Source organism: Bos mutus, chromosome 19 (genome assembly GCF_027580195.1).
Source record: "Bos mutus isolate GX-2022 chromosome 19, NWIPB_WYAK_1.1, whole genome shotgun sequence".
NCBI lineage: Eukaryota > Metazoa > Chordata > Mammalia > Artiodactyla > Bovidae > Bos > Bos mutus.
Genome location: NC_091635.1, coordinates 906,197 through 923,837, shown reverse-complemented (window position 1 = coordinate 923,837; position 17,641 = coordinate 906,197). Strand labels below are relative to the sequence as shown.

Below are 17,641 nucleotides of genomic sequence, written 5' to 3'. Positions count from 1 at the left end.
TGTCTGACACAATCCTTCTTGCAGAAAGCTGGTCGGTGTGCTGCTAACCTCTTGACATGGACGTGAACACGTCCCCAGGTGGAGGTTAACTGTAGAGACTGAGACTGGAGTTGCCAGGGTAGAAATGGCGCCAATGTCACGGTATTAGAGACAGGGCCCTGGAGGCAGACAAGGCGATGGAGAGCAAGGACAGCGCTTCCCATGTGCTCCGTGAACAGTGTCGAGAATCTTTAAAGGAAGGATAAAAGCTCAGGAGGAGCCGGCTGTGCTCTATTATATTAATAAAGCATATCTCACTGGTGTGAAAAATCAAAGAACACTCATGGCAACAGAGAATATGATGATTTTCTGGAGTTAAAAAAAACCATTTGGGAGATCTGAGTCAGCCTTTGATTTACTTATTAATTTTGCAGAAAGCTAACAGTGCTGTGCAGCTCAGGAGGTCACACAGCTCCACGTGGCGAGCTGTCCTCTTGAAAAAGAGGCAAAGACCACAGAGCAAGCTGAGATCAAGGACTTTAAAAAAAAAATCAAGTTTCAAGGTCACAGGAAGGTCACTACATGTTTAGGTTTTACTCACACAAACTAATCTACAATTGAATCTACAGCAAATCACAATAATTGATTCCAAAAATGATGCCGACTTGCCAAGAGTTGTTCTCATGAGGCGAGGATAAAATGGATGGGAGGGCGCACACTACATCTCAAAAGAATTCTGTCAAAAGTAGGTTAAGAACAGTTTTCTTCTTCATACACAAAGTGACATCTGGCTACCATCTCCTGAATAGACTCTCTTAAATACTTACCAACATACCTACAAAAAGAAAGCGGAAAAATACTTTAAAAATCCCAATAACAAGAACTGAGATGGACAAAGTACTCGCTGAAAAAACTTGAGAGGAATCTCCAATAAATACAGAGCAAACGGAAGCGGATGCTTAAAAAACAACGACGACAAGCTATACAGGCCCACCTGAGAGCAGACGTAAACTGGTCTCAGAAAACAGAAGCTTTGATAAACGAGGAAGGAAGAAATCTTCCTTCCTTCCTCAGGTCAAAGATTCTGTGTCTAAAAAAAAAATAAAATATTTTGGTAGCTGGGATTCCTCCCCAAAGAGGGAGCTGCACAGAAACACGTCCTGATGCTTTATACATATGCTTTATACACGTGCATTCAGAGTCAGGAACTCCCAGAAGACGTCCAGACTGGGATGATGCTTTATACACATGCATTCAGAGCCAGGAACTCCCAGAAGACGTGCAGACTGGGAGTAAAGGACAAATGGTGATGCACGGTGTGCAGAAGACTGTGATCTCCATAAAGAAAGTAACATGGATGGACACGAAAAGACACTTGAATTCAAAATGTACTGAGAACGACGGATTCACATTCGTTCAGGAAAAGCAGATACTCATCATCCAGGTTATGAAAAAGTATCTCATCAGTACAGCGAAGTTTCTCTAGATGATATTTCCCCAGAAACTTGGAACTTCACTGGCAGCTGACAAATAATCTCTGTCTACCCACTTGCATATCTCTAAGAGAACATGGAAGATATGCAAGGCGACATGGAGCAGAGGCGACCCGTACCCAGACACGCAGCGCACCACTGTCAGATGGCGGCCACAAAAGCGGAAATGCACGCGTGTGCTCAATAAATAAATCGTCAGGACCAAACAAAATGTACCCTGCTCAAAGTTGAGGAACAATGCAGACAAAGATCAATTAGAATCTGAAAGCTACTGCAGAAGCCAGGGATAGAACCGGGGAAGAAAACATTCTAGACACACAAAAGAAAAACCTATTGATATAATATCCAGAAGAAAATATCAGAAAAACTGTGACATATTGGAAAGGTAGATGACCGTCTTAATGATATAGGGAGTAAAGCCTTAAGAATTAGCTAAGATTTAACATATCAGTAATATTTAAAATGAGGAATGATTAAGATGAAAAGGGATTTAAAAAGAGAAAAATTTAGAGCACAATAACATTTCATAATAAAAATAAAAGAGAGAAGAAATGTAGGTACAGAAAATAAAATCAATAATGCTATAAACCATCTTAAACACATACTCAGAGGCCAAAAAAACTGATGAAAAATATAGTAAAGAAAATCATAAAATGAAGGGATGATAAATGATTTTTTAAATGGATGTGGAAAGAAGTGTTAAAAAATAACTCAATAAAGATGTTGAACAGAAGAGTTTGGACTGTAACAGACATCTCTGGGCCAGAGATAAAGATGTGAGATTTACTAAGTACATGGTACTTGAAGCTTTATGAGATCACTTCAGAAGTGGGCATATATACAAAGAGATGGTCTAGGGTTGAACCCAGGTAACTTTGAAACATGGAATCCTGGTGGGAAAGGAGGACTCAGTTCAAAGGAGATTGAAAAAGAGCCTCCAATCAAGTAGGGAGAAAACCATCGGATGCGTCTGGCACCACGCAAGCACAGAGAGGACAGGGCTTCAGGAAGGAGAAAAGCACTTACGAGAGAGGGCATCGATGAGGACCCAGAAGGCCCCGCTGCCTGCAGACACACGGATTGCACAGCCGCAGAGCGAGTCACTCTAAAGAAATCCAGAAACGAGCTGAGCAGCTCCTACACAATGCCAGGCTCTGGCTGCAGCAGGCCTTGCTTTTACAAGCCCCACAGGACTGCAGTCCTTAATGGGCACAGGGACAGTGGGCCCGTGGTGACACACCTGGGCCGTGTCCAGGGGAGCAGGATACACACTCCTGCCATAGACCCCCCCACTCTCCACTGCCAGCTGCTCCCTGCGGAGCATAGGGTTTGCACTCCACAGACACACAAGAGATAAGGAGAAAGGAGTCACGGCAGACCACTACAGACAGTCATCAAATCACAAAGGAAGACAGCATGAGAGGAATAAATGAACAAAGGAATTACAAAACAGCCAGAAAACTTTAAAAATGGCAGCAGTAAATCCATAACTGTCACTAACTACTTTAATGGAAATGGATTAGATACTCTAATGTAAATAAAGACAGTGGCCGTATGAATTAGGATTAAGAAAACAAAACAGACTCAACTATATGCTGCCTATAACTAAGCCTACAAGAGATTCACTTCAGCTTCAAGTACACATAGTCTGAAAGTAGAGGGATAAAAGAAGATAATCCACAGCAAATGGAAACCAAAATCCAGCAGAAGCAGATGCACTTTATCACACTCAAGAGACCTGAAGCCAACAGCTGTAACAAGAGACAAAGAAGGCCCTCATACAACGATAAAAGGGCCAACTGATTAAAAGAATGCAGCACTAGTAAACACTTATGCACCTAACACAGGAGGAAGAAATATATAATACGTATATATTAACAGACCTGAAGAGAGAAACAGACAATCAAATAACAGCAGGGATATCAACCCCACTTTCAACAGTGGATAGACCAGCCAGCGAGAAAGCCGGTAAGGAGACTCTGCACTGGAACTATGCATTGGACCAGATGCACCTACGAGAAAGCCGGTAAGGAGACTCTGCACTTGAACTATGCATTAGACCAGATGCACCTAAGGGACACTCCACTCAACAGCAGCAAAGCACACATTCGTCTTAAGAGCACACAAAACCTTCTCCAGGATATCATTTGATAAGCCATAATGGAACAGAATACAAAGAAGACTGTACACACATGTACAGCTGAATCACTTTCCTGTACAACGTAAATTAACACAACATTGTAAATCACCTATACTTGAAAAACTGAACACGGAGAAAAAGAGAAGAATAATAGTCGCCTGGAGCTGAGGGTAGGGGAAAGAGGGGGAGACTGGTTTTTGAAAGATCACAAATTTTAATTAAAGATAAATAAGGTCTGAGGATATAAAGATAACTGTGGTTGATAACATTGTATTGTATAATTAAAATTTGCTAATAAAGTAGAACTTTTTAAAAAACTTCTTAAAACCATTTTTAAAAAATTATATGGTCATCTTAATAAAAACAAAAACTTTCTGATACCCTGTAATATCTATGCCCCAACCAGTAACACTGAAGAAGCTGAAGTTGAACAGTTCTATGAAGACCTACAAAACCTTTTAGAACTAACACCCCCAAAATATGTCCTTTTCATTATAGGGGACTGGAATGCAAAAGTAGGAAGTCAAGAAACACCTGGAGTAACAAGCAAATTTGGCCTTGGAATACCGAATGAAGCAGGGCAAAGACTAATAGAGTTTTGCCAAGAAAATGCACTGGTCATAACAAACACCCTCTTCCAACAACACAAGAGAAGACTCTATACATGGATATCACCAGATGGTCAACACCAAAATCAGATTGATTATATTCTTTGCAGCCAAAGATGGAGAAGCTCTATACAGTCAGCAAAAACAAGACCAGGAGCTGACTGTGGCTCAGACCATGAACTCCTTATTGCCAAATTCAGACTTAAATTGAAGAAAGTAGGGAAAACCACTAGACCATTCAGGTATGACCTAAATCAAATTCCTTATGATTATACAGTGGAAGTGACAAATAGATTTAAGGGCCTAGATATGATTGATAGAGTGCCTGATGAGCTATGGACTGAGGTTCGTGACACTGTACAAGAGACAGGGATCAAGACCATCCCCATAGAAAAGAAATGCAAAAAAGCAAAATGGCTGTCTGGGGAGGCTTTACAGATAGCTGTGAAAAGAAGAGAAGTGAAAAGCAAAGGAGAAAAGGAAAGATATAAGCATCTGAATGCAGAGTTCCAAAGAATAGCAAGAAGAGACAAGAAACCCTTCTTCAGCGATCAATGTAAAGAAATAGAGGAAAACAACAGAATGGGAAAGATAGAGATCTCTTCAAGAAAATCAGAGATACCAAAGGAACATTTCATGCAAAGATGGGCTCTATAAAGGACAGAAATGGTATGGACCTAACAGAAGCAGAAGATATTTAGAAGAGATGGCAAGATACACAGAAGAACTGTACAAAAAAGATCTTCACGACCCAGATAATCACGATGGTGTGATCACTGACCTAGAGCCAGACATCCTGGAATGTGAAGTCAAGTGGGCCTTAGAAAGCATCACTACGAACAAAGCTAGTGGAGGTGACAAATTCCAGTTGAGCTATTTCAAATCCTGAAAGATGATGCTGTGAAAGTGCTGCACTCAATATGCCAGCAAATTTGGAAAACTCAGCAGTGGCCACAGGACTGGAAAAGGTCAGTTTTCATTCCAATCCCAAAGAAAGGCAATGCCAAAGAATGCTCAAACTACCGCACAATTGCACTCATCTCACACGCTAGTAAAGTAATGCTCAAAATTCTCCAAGCCAAGCTTCAGCAATATGTGAACCGTGAACTTCCTGATGTTCAAGCTGGTTTTAGAAAAGGCAGAGGAACCAGAGATCAAATTGCCAACATCCGCTGGATCACGGAAAAAGCAAGAGAGTTCCAGAAAAACATCTATTTCTGCTTTATTGACTATGAAGAAGCCTTTGACTGTGTGGATCACAATAACCTGTGGAAAATTCTTCAAGAGATGGGAATACCAGAACACCTGACCTGCCTCTTGAGAAACCTATATGCAGGTCAGGAAGTAACAGAACTGGACATGGAACAATAGACTGGTTCCAAATAGGAAAAGGAGTACGTCAAGGCTGTATATTGTCACCCTGCTTATTTAACTTCTATGCAGAGTACATCATGAGAAACGCTGGGCTGGAAGAAGCACAAGCTGGAATCAAGATTGCGGGGAGAAATATCAAGAACCTCAGATATGCAGATGACACCACCCTTATGGCAGAAAGTGAAGAGGAACGAAAAAGCCTCTTGATGAAAGTGAAAGAGGAGAGTGAAAAAGTTGGCTTAAAGCTCAACATTCAGAAAACGAAGATCATGGCATCTGGTCCCATCACTTCATGGCAAATAGATGGGGAAACAGTGGAAACAGTGTGAGACTTTATTTTGGGGGGCTCCAAAATCACTGCAGATGGTGACTGCAGCCATGGAATTAAAAGATGCTTTCTCCTTGGGAGAAAAGTTATGACCAACCTAGATAGCATATTAAAAAGCAGAGACATTACCATCTAGTCAAGGCTATGGTTTTTCCAGTGGTCATGTATGGATGTGAGAGTTGGACTGTGAAGAAAGCTGAGTGCCGAAGAATTGACGCTTTTGAACTGCTGTGTTGGAGAAGACTCTTGAGAGTCCCTTGGACTGCAAGGAGATCCAACCAGTCCATTCTGAAGGAGATCAGCCCTGGGATTTCTTTGGAAGGAATGATGCTAAAGCTGAAACTCCAGTACTTTGGCCACCTCATGCGAAGAATTGACTCATTGGAAAAGAGTCTGATGCTGGGAGGGATTGGGGGCAGGAGGAGAAGGGGACGACAGAGGATGAGATGGCTGGATGGCATCACTGACTCAATGGACGTGAGTCTGAATGAACTCCGGGAGTTGGTGATGGACAGGGAGGCCTGGCGTGCTGCAATTCATGGGCTTGCAAAGAGTCGGACACGACTGAGTGACTGCACTGAACTGATGTGACTTATTCCACTTAGCGTAATACCTTCCAAGTCAATCCATGTTGTAAAAAAAATGGCAAGATTTCCTTCTTTTTATGGCTGAATAATATTCCATTGTGTGTATACACATCTTTCTTGCCTGTTGATCTACTGATGGACAGTTAGGTTGCTTCCATATCTAGATTATTGTAAATAATGCTGTTATGAACACTGGGGTGCACATAACTTTTCAAATCATGTGTTTGTTTTCTTCAGATAAACACCCAGAAGTAGAAGCGCTGGATCATATCGTAGTTCACTTTTTAATTTTTGAGAAACCTCCATACTGTTTTTCATAGTGGATGTTCCAATTTACATCCCAACCAATATTTCATGAGAGTTCCCTTTAATCCACATCCTCACCAACACTTGTTTGTTTCTTGTCTTTATAATAACTGCCATGCTAACAAGTGTGGGGTGATATCTCACTGCAGTTTTCTAAAAACCAAAACAAACCAACAAAACAGAACAAACAGAAATAAACTTCACAGATAAGAGAAGAAACCAGAGGCTGGCAGAGGAGACAGGAGTGAGGGGATGGAAGGAACAGGTGAAGGGGATGAAGTGGAACGAGTGCAGTTATGAGCGGTGAGTCGTGGGGATGTCATGAACACCTCAGGGCACACCCTCAGTAACGCTGCAGTGACTGTGTGGTGATAGACGGTATACACTTAACGTGGTGACCATTTGTGATGTGTTGTTGTTGTTCAGTCGCTCAGTTGTGTCCGACTCTTTGTGACCCCATGGACTGCAGCACACCAGGCCTCCCTATCCTTCACCAACTCCTGGAGTTCACTCAAACTCATGTCCATCGAGTCGGTGATGCCATCCAGCCATCTCATCCTCTGTTGTCCCCTTCTCCTCCTGCCCCCAATCCCTCCCAGCATCAGGGTCTTTTCCAATGAGTCAGTTCTTCACATCAGGTGGCCAAAGTATTGGAGCTTCAGCTTTAGCATCAGTCCTTCCAATGAATATCAGGACTGATCTCCTTTAGGATGGACTGGTTGGATCTCCTTGCTGTGCAAGGGACTCTCAAGAGTCTTCAACACCACAGCCCCAAAGCATCAATTCTTGGGCATTCAGTCTTCTTTATGATCCAACTCTCACATCCATACATGAGTACTGGGAAAACCATAGCTTTGACTAGACGGACCTTTGATGGCAAAATGATGTCTCTGCTTTTTAATATGCTACCTAGGTTTGTCATAGCTTTTCTTCCAAGGAGCAAGTGTCATTTAATTTTGTGGCTGCAGTCACCATCTGCAGTCATTTGGAGCCCAAGAAAATAAAATCTGTCACTGTTTCCATTGTTTCCCCATGTATTTGCCATGAAATGATGGAACCGGGTGCCATGATCTTCGTTTTTTGAATGTTGTAATGTATAAAAATGTATAAAAATGTCAAATATTACATGTTACACTTGAAACTAATAATCATGTAAATGAATCATACTTCAATAAAATAATAAAATGGCAAAACAGTAGATAGTTCTATTTAATGTGACCATAAACGATTTTGATTTTTTTATCTGTGCTCTTCTGTAATTTTACAACTCTCTACAGAAGCATGTACTAGTTTGTGATAAAAATAAAGCTAAAGAACAGATACTTTGAAAAGTATTCTCATTGCACAATGTTGGCAACCAGAGTTCACCCTCCAAGGACCTTGGGTGGGTTCACTTGAACAGAAGTCTTCTGTTACAATAGTAGGAAAAAAAGCATTTCTTTTTTTAGATTAGCCCAGAACTTAAGTGGCAGTGACATATAATAAACTTCTTAAATAACTCAACTATAAAATAATTTACCAATTTCTGGTTACATTTAATCCAGCTTTGACATAATTAATTTAATTTTAGCTATATAAAATCTAAAATGATTTCATGCATTTCAAATAATATCTTCCTGCTCTCCAGCTTTATATAATATCTAGGTTTTTAATGGTAACATTATAGGTAAATATGAAAATCTGATATATTTTAATTGAAAATGCATTATAAACTGTATCTGTTCTTAATTTTAGTAATAATAATAAAAGAAAAAATACTGAATATTTACAAATTTAATTGGTCTTTATACATTCTTCATTAAGGGCTTCCCTGGTAGCTCAATCAGTAAAGAAATTGCCTGAAGTGCAGAAGACCCAGGTTCAATCCCTGGGTCAGGAAGATCCCCTGGAGAAGGAAATGGCAACCCAGTATTCTTGCCTGGAAAATCCTATGGACAGAGGAGCCTGGTGGGCTACAGTCGATGGGGCAAAAAGAGTGGGACACGATTTGGTGACTAAACCACCATGCCTTGGTTTAAACCAACACCACATCTTCTTTAATAAGTACCATAAAACAAAAGAAAAAAACTGAAAATTTACAAACTTAATCAGTCTTTAAATTTATATATTCTTGGTTAAAACCAACACCATACACGCTATTTTGATATTGCAGTAGAATCTATTTTTAGTTACTCCTCCAAGAAAACTTTAAAAAGTAAAAATCTTGTTTTCTACACAGAATAAAATGTCTTATCAAGGTGACCCTGTAAAAATGTTTTCATTCACTTAAAAGGCATAGAAATCTTCAGACTGAGTATTCAAGTTTGCAGGTTTCCTTTAGCTTCTTTCTAGATAGCTCCTTGATTCTATTTTTTTTTTCTATTTTAAAGTATATATCACTATTAATTCTTAGAGATTTTGTTTTAAAAAACCAAACTTACAAACAAAATGACTAAGCCACAGCTTCTCACTTCAGCAATATAGAAAACTAAATTTGGAATTATACTATTCAGCTGTACTTTAAAATCCCTACACAAGACTGGATTTAAACAAGCTCTGCCTTTCTACCAAAATTCAAACTTCCAGCCTCTGGGGCAAACTGCAAAACTACCTGCTTTGAATGTATCTTTATCCAGATTTTTGCAGTAAGCCTTGTTCAAATGAAAAACAAACATCATCAGCATGTAGTCCATTTCTCTGAATAATCACAAGATTGTTTAGTATTCCATTTAAATCTTCTTTAAGATTAGTCTCCAGCAAATAAAAGTACAAAAACACTGCCATTATAACACTGCAGTTTTACTATCTTTACTCTAAGGCATGCTTATTCGAAGATTAATCCCTGTTCCTACTAATATTATAAATGTTGATTTATGACAACACACACACAATCAGAGATAAACGAAGGCGATTTAAAAGAACCTTATAGGAAAGCTTTTCCATCCGTGTTTAAAAATATAACTTTAGGGTAGTCTACTTTCCACTGTAAGGAGAGATTATGAATCTATGTATATTGAGAAAGTAAACACTGTGTTTTTATAAAGCCATATGTCAGTGTGTTGGAAAAATAACACCCCAAAACTATTTAATAAAAAACAAAACTATAGATAAAGCCAGGCAAAAAGAACAGGTGCTGTTCATTTTTGTATAAGAATAACTTTCAATAAACCAGATGGTGAACATTTGCTGAACATCACTAGCATTGAGAGTTGGCTTCAAAACAGGTCAAATAAAAATATAATTCAAGAACACTGTGAATCATTTTAGAAAACATCAGGAATTTTTTCTAACAGTTCTGTGTGCAAGTGAAATTGTACTTGTGGGTAATGGTACATGAAAATGAAATTATGCATTTTCTATAAAGGCCAATTATCAATAACAGAAATCCATTATGGGAGGGAGGAATATCTGTGAAAATCAAGACTATGGTAAAATTAGCCCTTAAGACGTTTTCACATTCTTTGCTCGCTCTAATACTAGCTCAATTTTAGTCACTCCGTCACCAGCTAACGGGTCCATGAACCAGATCCCCTGTGTCTTAGATCCTCCTACACAGAGTTGATACACTGCGTTTTCAGAATCAGAGGTTCAAACCTCCACCAGGGTGAAGTAAAAGTGAGCAAATCCTCCAACAGCTCCCCTCTGGTGCCAAACCAACCCGAACCCTCCAGCTTCAGTCAGCTCTGTGACAATGCCACTGCAGTCTAAAGGCACACGCTCCCGGGAGCTGCGTCGTACTCGGCACAACCTGAAAACTGGAGGGAGGTAAATAACTGGGAATAAGCACGTTCCTCACAGCACGGCTACTAACATCCGAAACGTAGAAACTGCTCAAATGGATACTGACAGTAGAATGGATGAATATATGCTCACTTTGAAATTCTCTTCCACAAATGAGAATAAAAATAGAACTACAATCTGATCTAGCAATTCCACTCCTGGGTACACAGAAAAAGCGAAAACACACATACACCCCAGTGTGCATAGCAGCACTCTTTACAATACCCAAGACACGGGAACAACCCAAGGGCCCATCAACAGATGATGAGTGGATGAGGAAGATGTGGCAACGGAGTACTACTCAGCCACTAAAAAGAACGATATTCTGCCATTTACAGCAACATGGCAGGATCTGGAGAATATTATGCTTAGTGAAATCAGTCAGAGAAAGACAAATACTGTATGACCTCACTTATATGTGGAATCTAAAAAATAATACAGATGAACACATATGCAAAACAGAGACAGACTTTCAGATAGAGGAAACAGACTTGTCCTTAGTGAAGGAGAGAAGAGAAGGGGAGGGGAGAATGAGGGGCATGGGATTAAGAGACACAAACTAGTATGTATAAAGTAGGTAAGCAACAAGGATACAGGGGTAGCGCAGGAAATCACAGCCCTCATCTCATAATAACTTATGGGGGGGGATAATCTGCAAAAACACAAGTCGCTAGGCTGTACAACCCAAACTAACAAAATACTGTAGATCAACTAAGCTTTTTTTTAAATGGAGGCTTCATTTCATAGCCATGTTTATTTCATTTTTAAAATTTTAAATAACACATTGTTAGACATTTATTTACAATAATTTTATACAGACTTAAAAGCTATTATGTAAATAAAGGTATAATTAATTGAATAAATTTATTTACTCTTAATATTGAAAATGACATAGTGTAGACATATCAACCACCTATAATTAAAATCTTTAAACAATGCAATTAGTTTTTAAATTTTACGGGAGTAGGGTTGACCACCATGTCTGCGTGTCTTTTGTTCTTCTCTAACTCTTCTCTGTGTCAGCGAAGCCTGCTTCCATTCAGTGCTTGACCGTGAGGTACTCTTGGGGACTCCAGGGCACGCGGCTGGCGGGCACGCCTGGACTCCTGCTGGTGGCCAGCGCTGGGAGGGCCTCTGCCTTCCTCCGGGTAGCTGGAGTTCTCCCCAGGGCCTCGTAGCCAGTGGCCAGAGCCTTACTCTCTTGGGACTGATAACCACTGCACAGTCACCTGCTCTGACACTAAGAATCACAATATGTGAGCTACAACCAGAGGCAAGTTTACAAGAAAGACTGACAAAAGAAAAGCGCAAAGTGAAACTATGAGTCACCTGTGAACTGTCACAGGAAGAAAACTTAGAGCATATCTAAAATGTAATATCATCTTTCATGGAAAATATCTCGTACTTTCATTAAAAATATCCTAATTTGACACTTATTAGAAAGCTGTATTTCCTAGTCTGTATTCTATTGGCCTCTGAATAACCACTCCTAAAATTCTGTGGCAGGGTGTCCTTCCACTCTAAAAAATAAAAAATAGACTATCAACCTTATCATCTGTCCATTTATTATAAGAAATACACAAAAGGTTTTTCCAGTCGAAACCCCGAGACACTACTTGTTGTTGTTCAGTCACTCAGTCAGGTTTGACTCTTCGTGACCCCACGGACTGCAGCACACCAAGCCTCCCTGTCCTTCACCATCTCCCAGAGCTTACTCAAACTCATGTCTATTGAGTCAGTGATGTCATCCAACCATCTCATCCTCTATCGTCTCCTTCTTCTCCCGCCCTCAATCCTTCCCAGCATCAGGGTCTTTTCAAATGAGACAGTTCTTCGCATCAGGTGTCCAAAGTATTGGAGCTTCAGCTTCAGGATCAGTCCTTCCAATGAATATTCAGGGTGGATTTCCTTTAGGATTCACTGGTTGGATCTCCTTGCAGTCCAAGGGACTCTCAAGAGTCTTCTCCAACACCACAGTTCAAAAGCATCAATTGTTTGGCATTCAGTCTTCTTTATGGTCCAACTCACACATCCATACATATCCACTGGAAAAACCACAGCTTTGACTATACGGACCTTTGTTGGAAAAGTGTGCCTCTGCTTTTTAATATGCTGTCTAGGTTGGTCATAGCTTTTCTTCCAATGAGCAAGCATCTTTTAATTTCATGGCTGCAGTCACCATCTGCAGAGATTTTGGAGCCCCAAAAAATAAAATGTCACTGTTTCCATTTGCCATGAAGTAATGGGACTGGATGCCATGACCTTAGTTTTTTGAATGTTGAGTTTTAAACCAGGCTTTTCACTCTCCTCTATCACCTTCATCAAGAGGCCCAGATACTTAGAGCTCATGTATTTCCAGAGACTGTGTTCACAGCCTGCCCTATCCCATGCTGACTGAGGGATTTGCAGCAAGCTGAAAGTCCTCAAGACTCTGAGGAGTTTCTGGACATGCTGATTTTAGAAAATGCAAAATGTAGAGAAAAATTTTTAAATCCCATATTCTCAACAATTAAGGATAACCATCATTAATGTTTATAATTCTTCCTTCAAAAATCTTCACTGGTTTCTTTTGTCTTTACCGTTGTTTTAAGCTACCAAAGTACCATACTATAGTCTCATCGGCAAAGATTCAAACTATACTGAAACATAAAGAGGAAAACATGAACATCAACCCAAACACTCAAGTACATATGCATTCCCAGGTTGCTTTCAGTGCATTTACACACACACACACACACACACACACACACAGAATCTGCTTTCTAAATGCAACCTTGTATCAAAGGTAAAAGGTCAGACCATTAACCTGGAAGGAACATATTGGGCTACACCCTCAGGTCTCCACAAAATGCAAAAGCACATCTTAACACTGTGATGTCAGCTTTTACTGAGGGTCATAATGAGAAGTGGCCAGTTAGCATTTTCTGCAAAATAACGTATGGAAGATCTTGTACCTTATTATTTATTCTGTTTGGTCAGGAAAAAAAAAGTCAATCATGATATTATCCTTCTAAAATTTGGTGCCATGAGGAGTCTTCTGGGGATGATGAGAATCTTCTAAAACTGAACTATAGTGATCGCTGCACAACTCTGAATTTCTAAATGTCAGTGAGCTATATGGTGAAACTAAGCAAATTCTATGGGATGAGAATTAGACTTCAATAAAGCTGTTGGAAGGAATGATGCTAAAGCTGAAACTCCAGTACTTTGGCCACCTCATGCGAAGAGTTGACTCATTGGAAAAGACTCTGATGCTGGGAGGGATTGGGGGCAGGAGGAGAAGGGGACGACACAGGATGAGATGGCTGGATGGCATCACTGACTCGATGGACGTGAGTCTGAGTGAACTCCGGGAGTTGGTGTTGGACAGGGAGGCCTGGCGTGCTGCGATTCATGGGGTCGCAAAGAGTTGGACACGACTGAGCGACTGATCTGATTTGATCTGATCTGAAAGCTGTTAAAAAAAAAAACGTGCCAGGGTAAGATCACCTCTTCTGACGAACTTGTCTGTCCCCTGCATAAGATAGAGAGAGAGAAAGCGTAAGAGCTGACATACACAGCAGACACTGCTGGAGGTGCCCTGCAGGAACTGTCCCAAGCCTCTTCACAGCCTCAGGAGGAAGGTCACGTGACGGAGGTAAAGACTGAGCACACAGATGGAGCCCCAGGCCCGGCGTCACAGGCTGGTAGCCTGAGCTGGAGCCTGGACCCACGAGAGCTGGAGCCGGAGCCCACACTCTTACACGAAGCTCGAGTGCCTCCCCAAACCACCTGAAACAGTTCCGGTCAAGGTGGATTTGGAATTTCAATCCAGAAACAATTTCATCTCATTGCATACCCATCCGACTTTATATGCTTACATTACACTTTAATTTCAATCATATGTTAATTTCTATTTATACTGTAAGCCATTTCAGTCTGTTTTAGAAATACAGATATTTTATTTGCTGTTTCTTGTAGTAAGTTCACTGTATCTCTATATTATAAACACAGGAAATATTCACTTGCTGAAGTAACCTCTAAAAAAAAAATCACTCATTTATTTTCCTGCCTTCACCATTATGTAAGTGGAATCAGCCTTACAAAATATCAGTAACATGCTAAAAAAAAAAAAAAATTCTAGATAGAAACCCCAGGATGAAAATAACATTTTGTATTTAAATCCCTAAGACAGATTTTCTCCAAAAGGAAGAGCTGAGTAGCTTTAAAGACATTCTACTGGGTCAGCCTCTGGAAGAAAACACTGATTTTCATTCTGCATACATGAACAGAGGAAAAAACCCCTCAAAGAGGAGCACGGCGCACTGTGAGCATCCTGTCGACGGGAAGCCGCAAAGGGAGCCAGGTGAGCAGCAAGCGGCAGGGGCCCTCGGGCGGCCGCGCTCTGCAAGGACGTCGTGGACTCAGAGGGTCAAGCAGACTGCTTCTGGGTTGCCTATAATTCTTCCCCTAACTCCTGAAATAGCGACAGAAACACTGCGTTTCCCCCTATTACAAAATTTCTACTTTTACAAACAACGCAGGAATCCCAGCAATACATTGCTGAGGAGGAGGCAAAATACCTATTTCACACTGCTGTGAAAAGAAGGTCAGGAATGTCTCCTGTTAAGCTAAGCGGGGAAACCACACCGACAATCCCCCAGGGTCTCTGTGAAAGCCCCCCGTGCTCTGTGGGCGCCAACGTGCAGTACCCTGCACGTGGCACTGACAGATGGAAACAGTGCTTCAGTTGAATAAGGGCTTGCTTCCCGTAGGGCCGTTCACAACCACAGCATCTGAGGCCCTACGTCATGTGTTCTGGTGAAATCACCACTACTCGCTTTCAGCACTAAAAATCTGAAAGTTGAGATATATTAGTGTCAGAGTAGAAATACTTATGTTTACAACTGACAACACAAAAAAAGTTAGAATGGGTCAGAATAAACCTGTTTGAAGCAGTTCTGCATTTTACTGCCACAGAGGACTCTGCAAAAGCTATCAGCCAAGAAGATGGCTTCGGAGGCTTCACAGACTGCTTTAGGACAGTCAATTGATACGAGGTCTCAGAACAGCGCTCTGTTATTTCTACAGCACCCAAAACTTAGAAACAAAATGTGGTACACGTACTGATACCTACATGTGTTGTTCATAGCTGTTAACTCCTCCAAAAAAATTTTCAAAAGCATACTTTTTGTTAGTCTTTTGAAGAGTTACACCAAATTATTTTGTTACCTATGGTAATTTTCCATTCATAACTTAGTTTCTCATTTGGTTTAATTATTTATCTTTGAAAAATGAACACATACAACTCATACCATTTATAATTTCAGATACTTTTTAGTTACAAGGGGCTATAAAATATTTTCTGCATCAAAAATGAAATAGAAAGCAAAAAAAATGTTTAGGATATGCGTTGAATAAAAGTTGTAGGTAGTAGGAGAGTAAATTTAAACTTTCTTTTCTGAAAACCACGGACAAGCAGGCCAATCAACTTTCGGAGCTGCATTTACAGTAGGTGCCAGCTCCAAATCAGGGCCGCTCTTCACACCCATGGAGGCTGAAGTGTCGCCTGAGCTCCAAACCCGAGACTGAGTTGAACACATGCACCATGCTTCCAGGAGCCTATTAATTCCCATCTTGTCTCCAACTCTGACAGCCTCTTCTGTACATTCAACATGCACAGAGGAAAGCAACTCTACTGAGTGAAAGAATGGATGGATGGATGGATGGATGGATGCCACCACATTCTAAAGATCAGATTTTTCACCTTTGTGTATATTTATATTATGGAAAAAATTGTTAATAATCATGACAAATTTCCATATCATACACCTCTCTTCTAGAAAAATGGAGCTGTCTCTGGACCCACTGGGTCTAACACTATTCTTGGATTGAAAAGCAGCAGCAGTTGCCCCCAGAATATTCTCCTTCAGGGAAATAGCCAGGTTGTGCTGTTTGCTCTGACGTGCAAACCCCACAATAAACTACTCTCCTACTTCAGATCAGATTACTCCCACTGAGGTCACACACACATTTAGTGGAAGTAAAGACATCTTCTACAAGGGGAATGGAAGACACAGATCCACAAGGAACATTATTAACAATCTAAACTAGCTTTATTTAACTCCAAGTAAAACTTCGTGTTTTGGTTAACACCTTGAAGCCTTAAATAGATTATGTCGTCTATTGAAACTATGGAGACTTCCGGATTTTTTCACAGTGAAAATGAAAAGATCACACTATTGCACTTATGTCAACAACTTGATACTTAACAATGCTACGGCCCTCAAATGCCCATGCCAGACTAGAAAATTGTTAAGAACAGGGCTGTGTCTTGAGCTATAGCTTCTAAACCTTCCATTTCTTTTCACATGATACTACAAAATATAGACATTGTAGGTAATAAAAAAATATTTGTTGATTTACTGTTACTTGAAGGAATTATCTCTTCCTTTATGGATATAAAATAAATGCACATCAACAAACTAATAGAAAAAGTGTAAAGAAGTCACAGGAGAGACAAAGTAGAACAAAACAGAAAGGAACACATGGAGCCTTGAATAGATAAAGAAGGTTGTGACTCAACATTTTGAGGAGGAAAACAATGAATTAAGGAGGGATAAGGGAGGACATCTCGTCCACAAGCAAGATGCCCTCGCTGTGCTGACATTCAAGTTGGCGCAGAAGCATGGTTATCTGACAACGCGTGATGAACGTCACAGCTCTCCTCTGAGCTCGTCTGACTCCCACGTGGGGACGTGGGGTCCGGGTACAGAAGAGACACTGGCACCCTGTGAGGCCCAGCACACGGCTCGCTGCACCAACAGGCAGGCGACGGCCGTGCGACCCTCCCAGGGAGAACCTGACACCCTCTGTGACCCTAGACATTCTTTTTGGCCTTTCTCTAAATTGTTCCTCTTTGGACATTTGGCAAAGCTCAGAAAATGGAACTTGCTGAGTCCCTGGGAGTCAGCTAGACACACTGCGCCCGAGCAAGCTCTCTGTCTAAGTCAGTTTCTTGGGCCAAGTGCCCTCCTGACCTTTCTTCCAAGAAAGTCCTCTTCACTCAAGGCTCTGCACTGTACCTG

The 17,641-nt window shown here is 40.7% G+C and overlaps 1 protein-coding gene across 11 annotated transcripts in view; it reads right to left on the bottom strand.

Annotated features, from left to right (window-relative positions):
- The window catches only part of CEP112 (centrosomal protein 112), a 356,316-nt gene that overhangs the window by 243,435 nt on the left and 95,240 nt on the right, over positions 1-17,641 (bottom strand). The gene's annotated exons all lie outside the window — the stretch shown is intronic.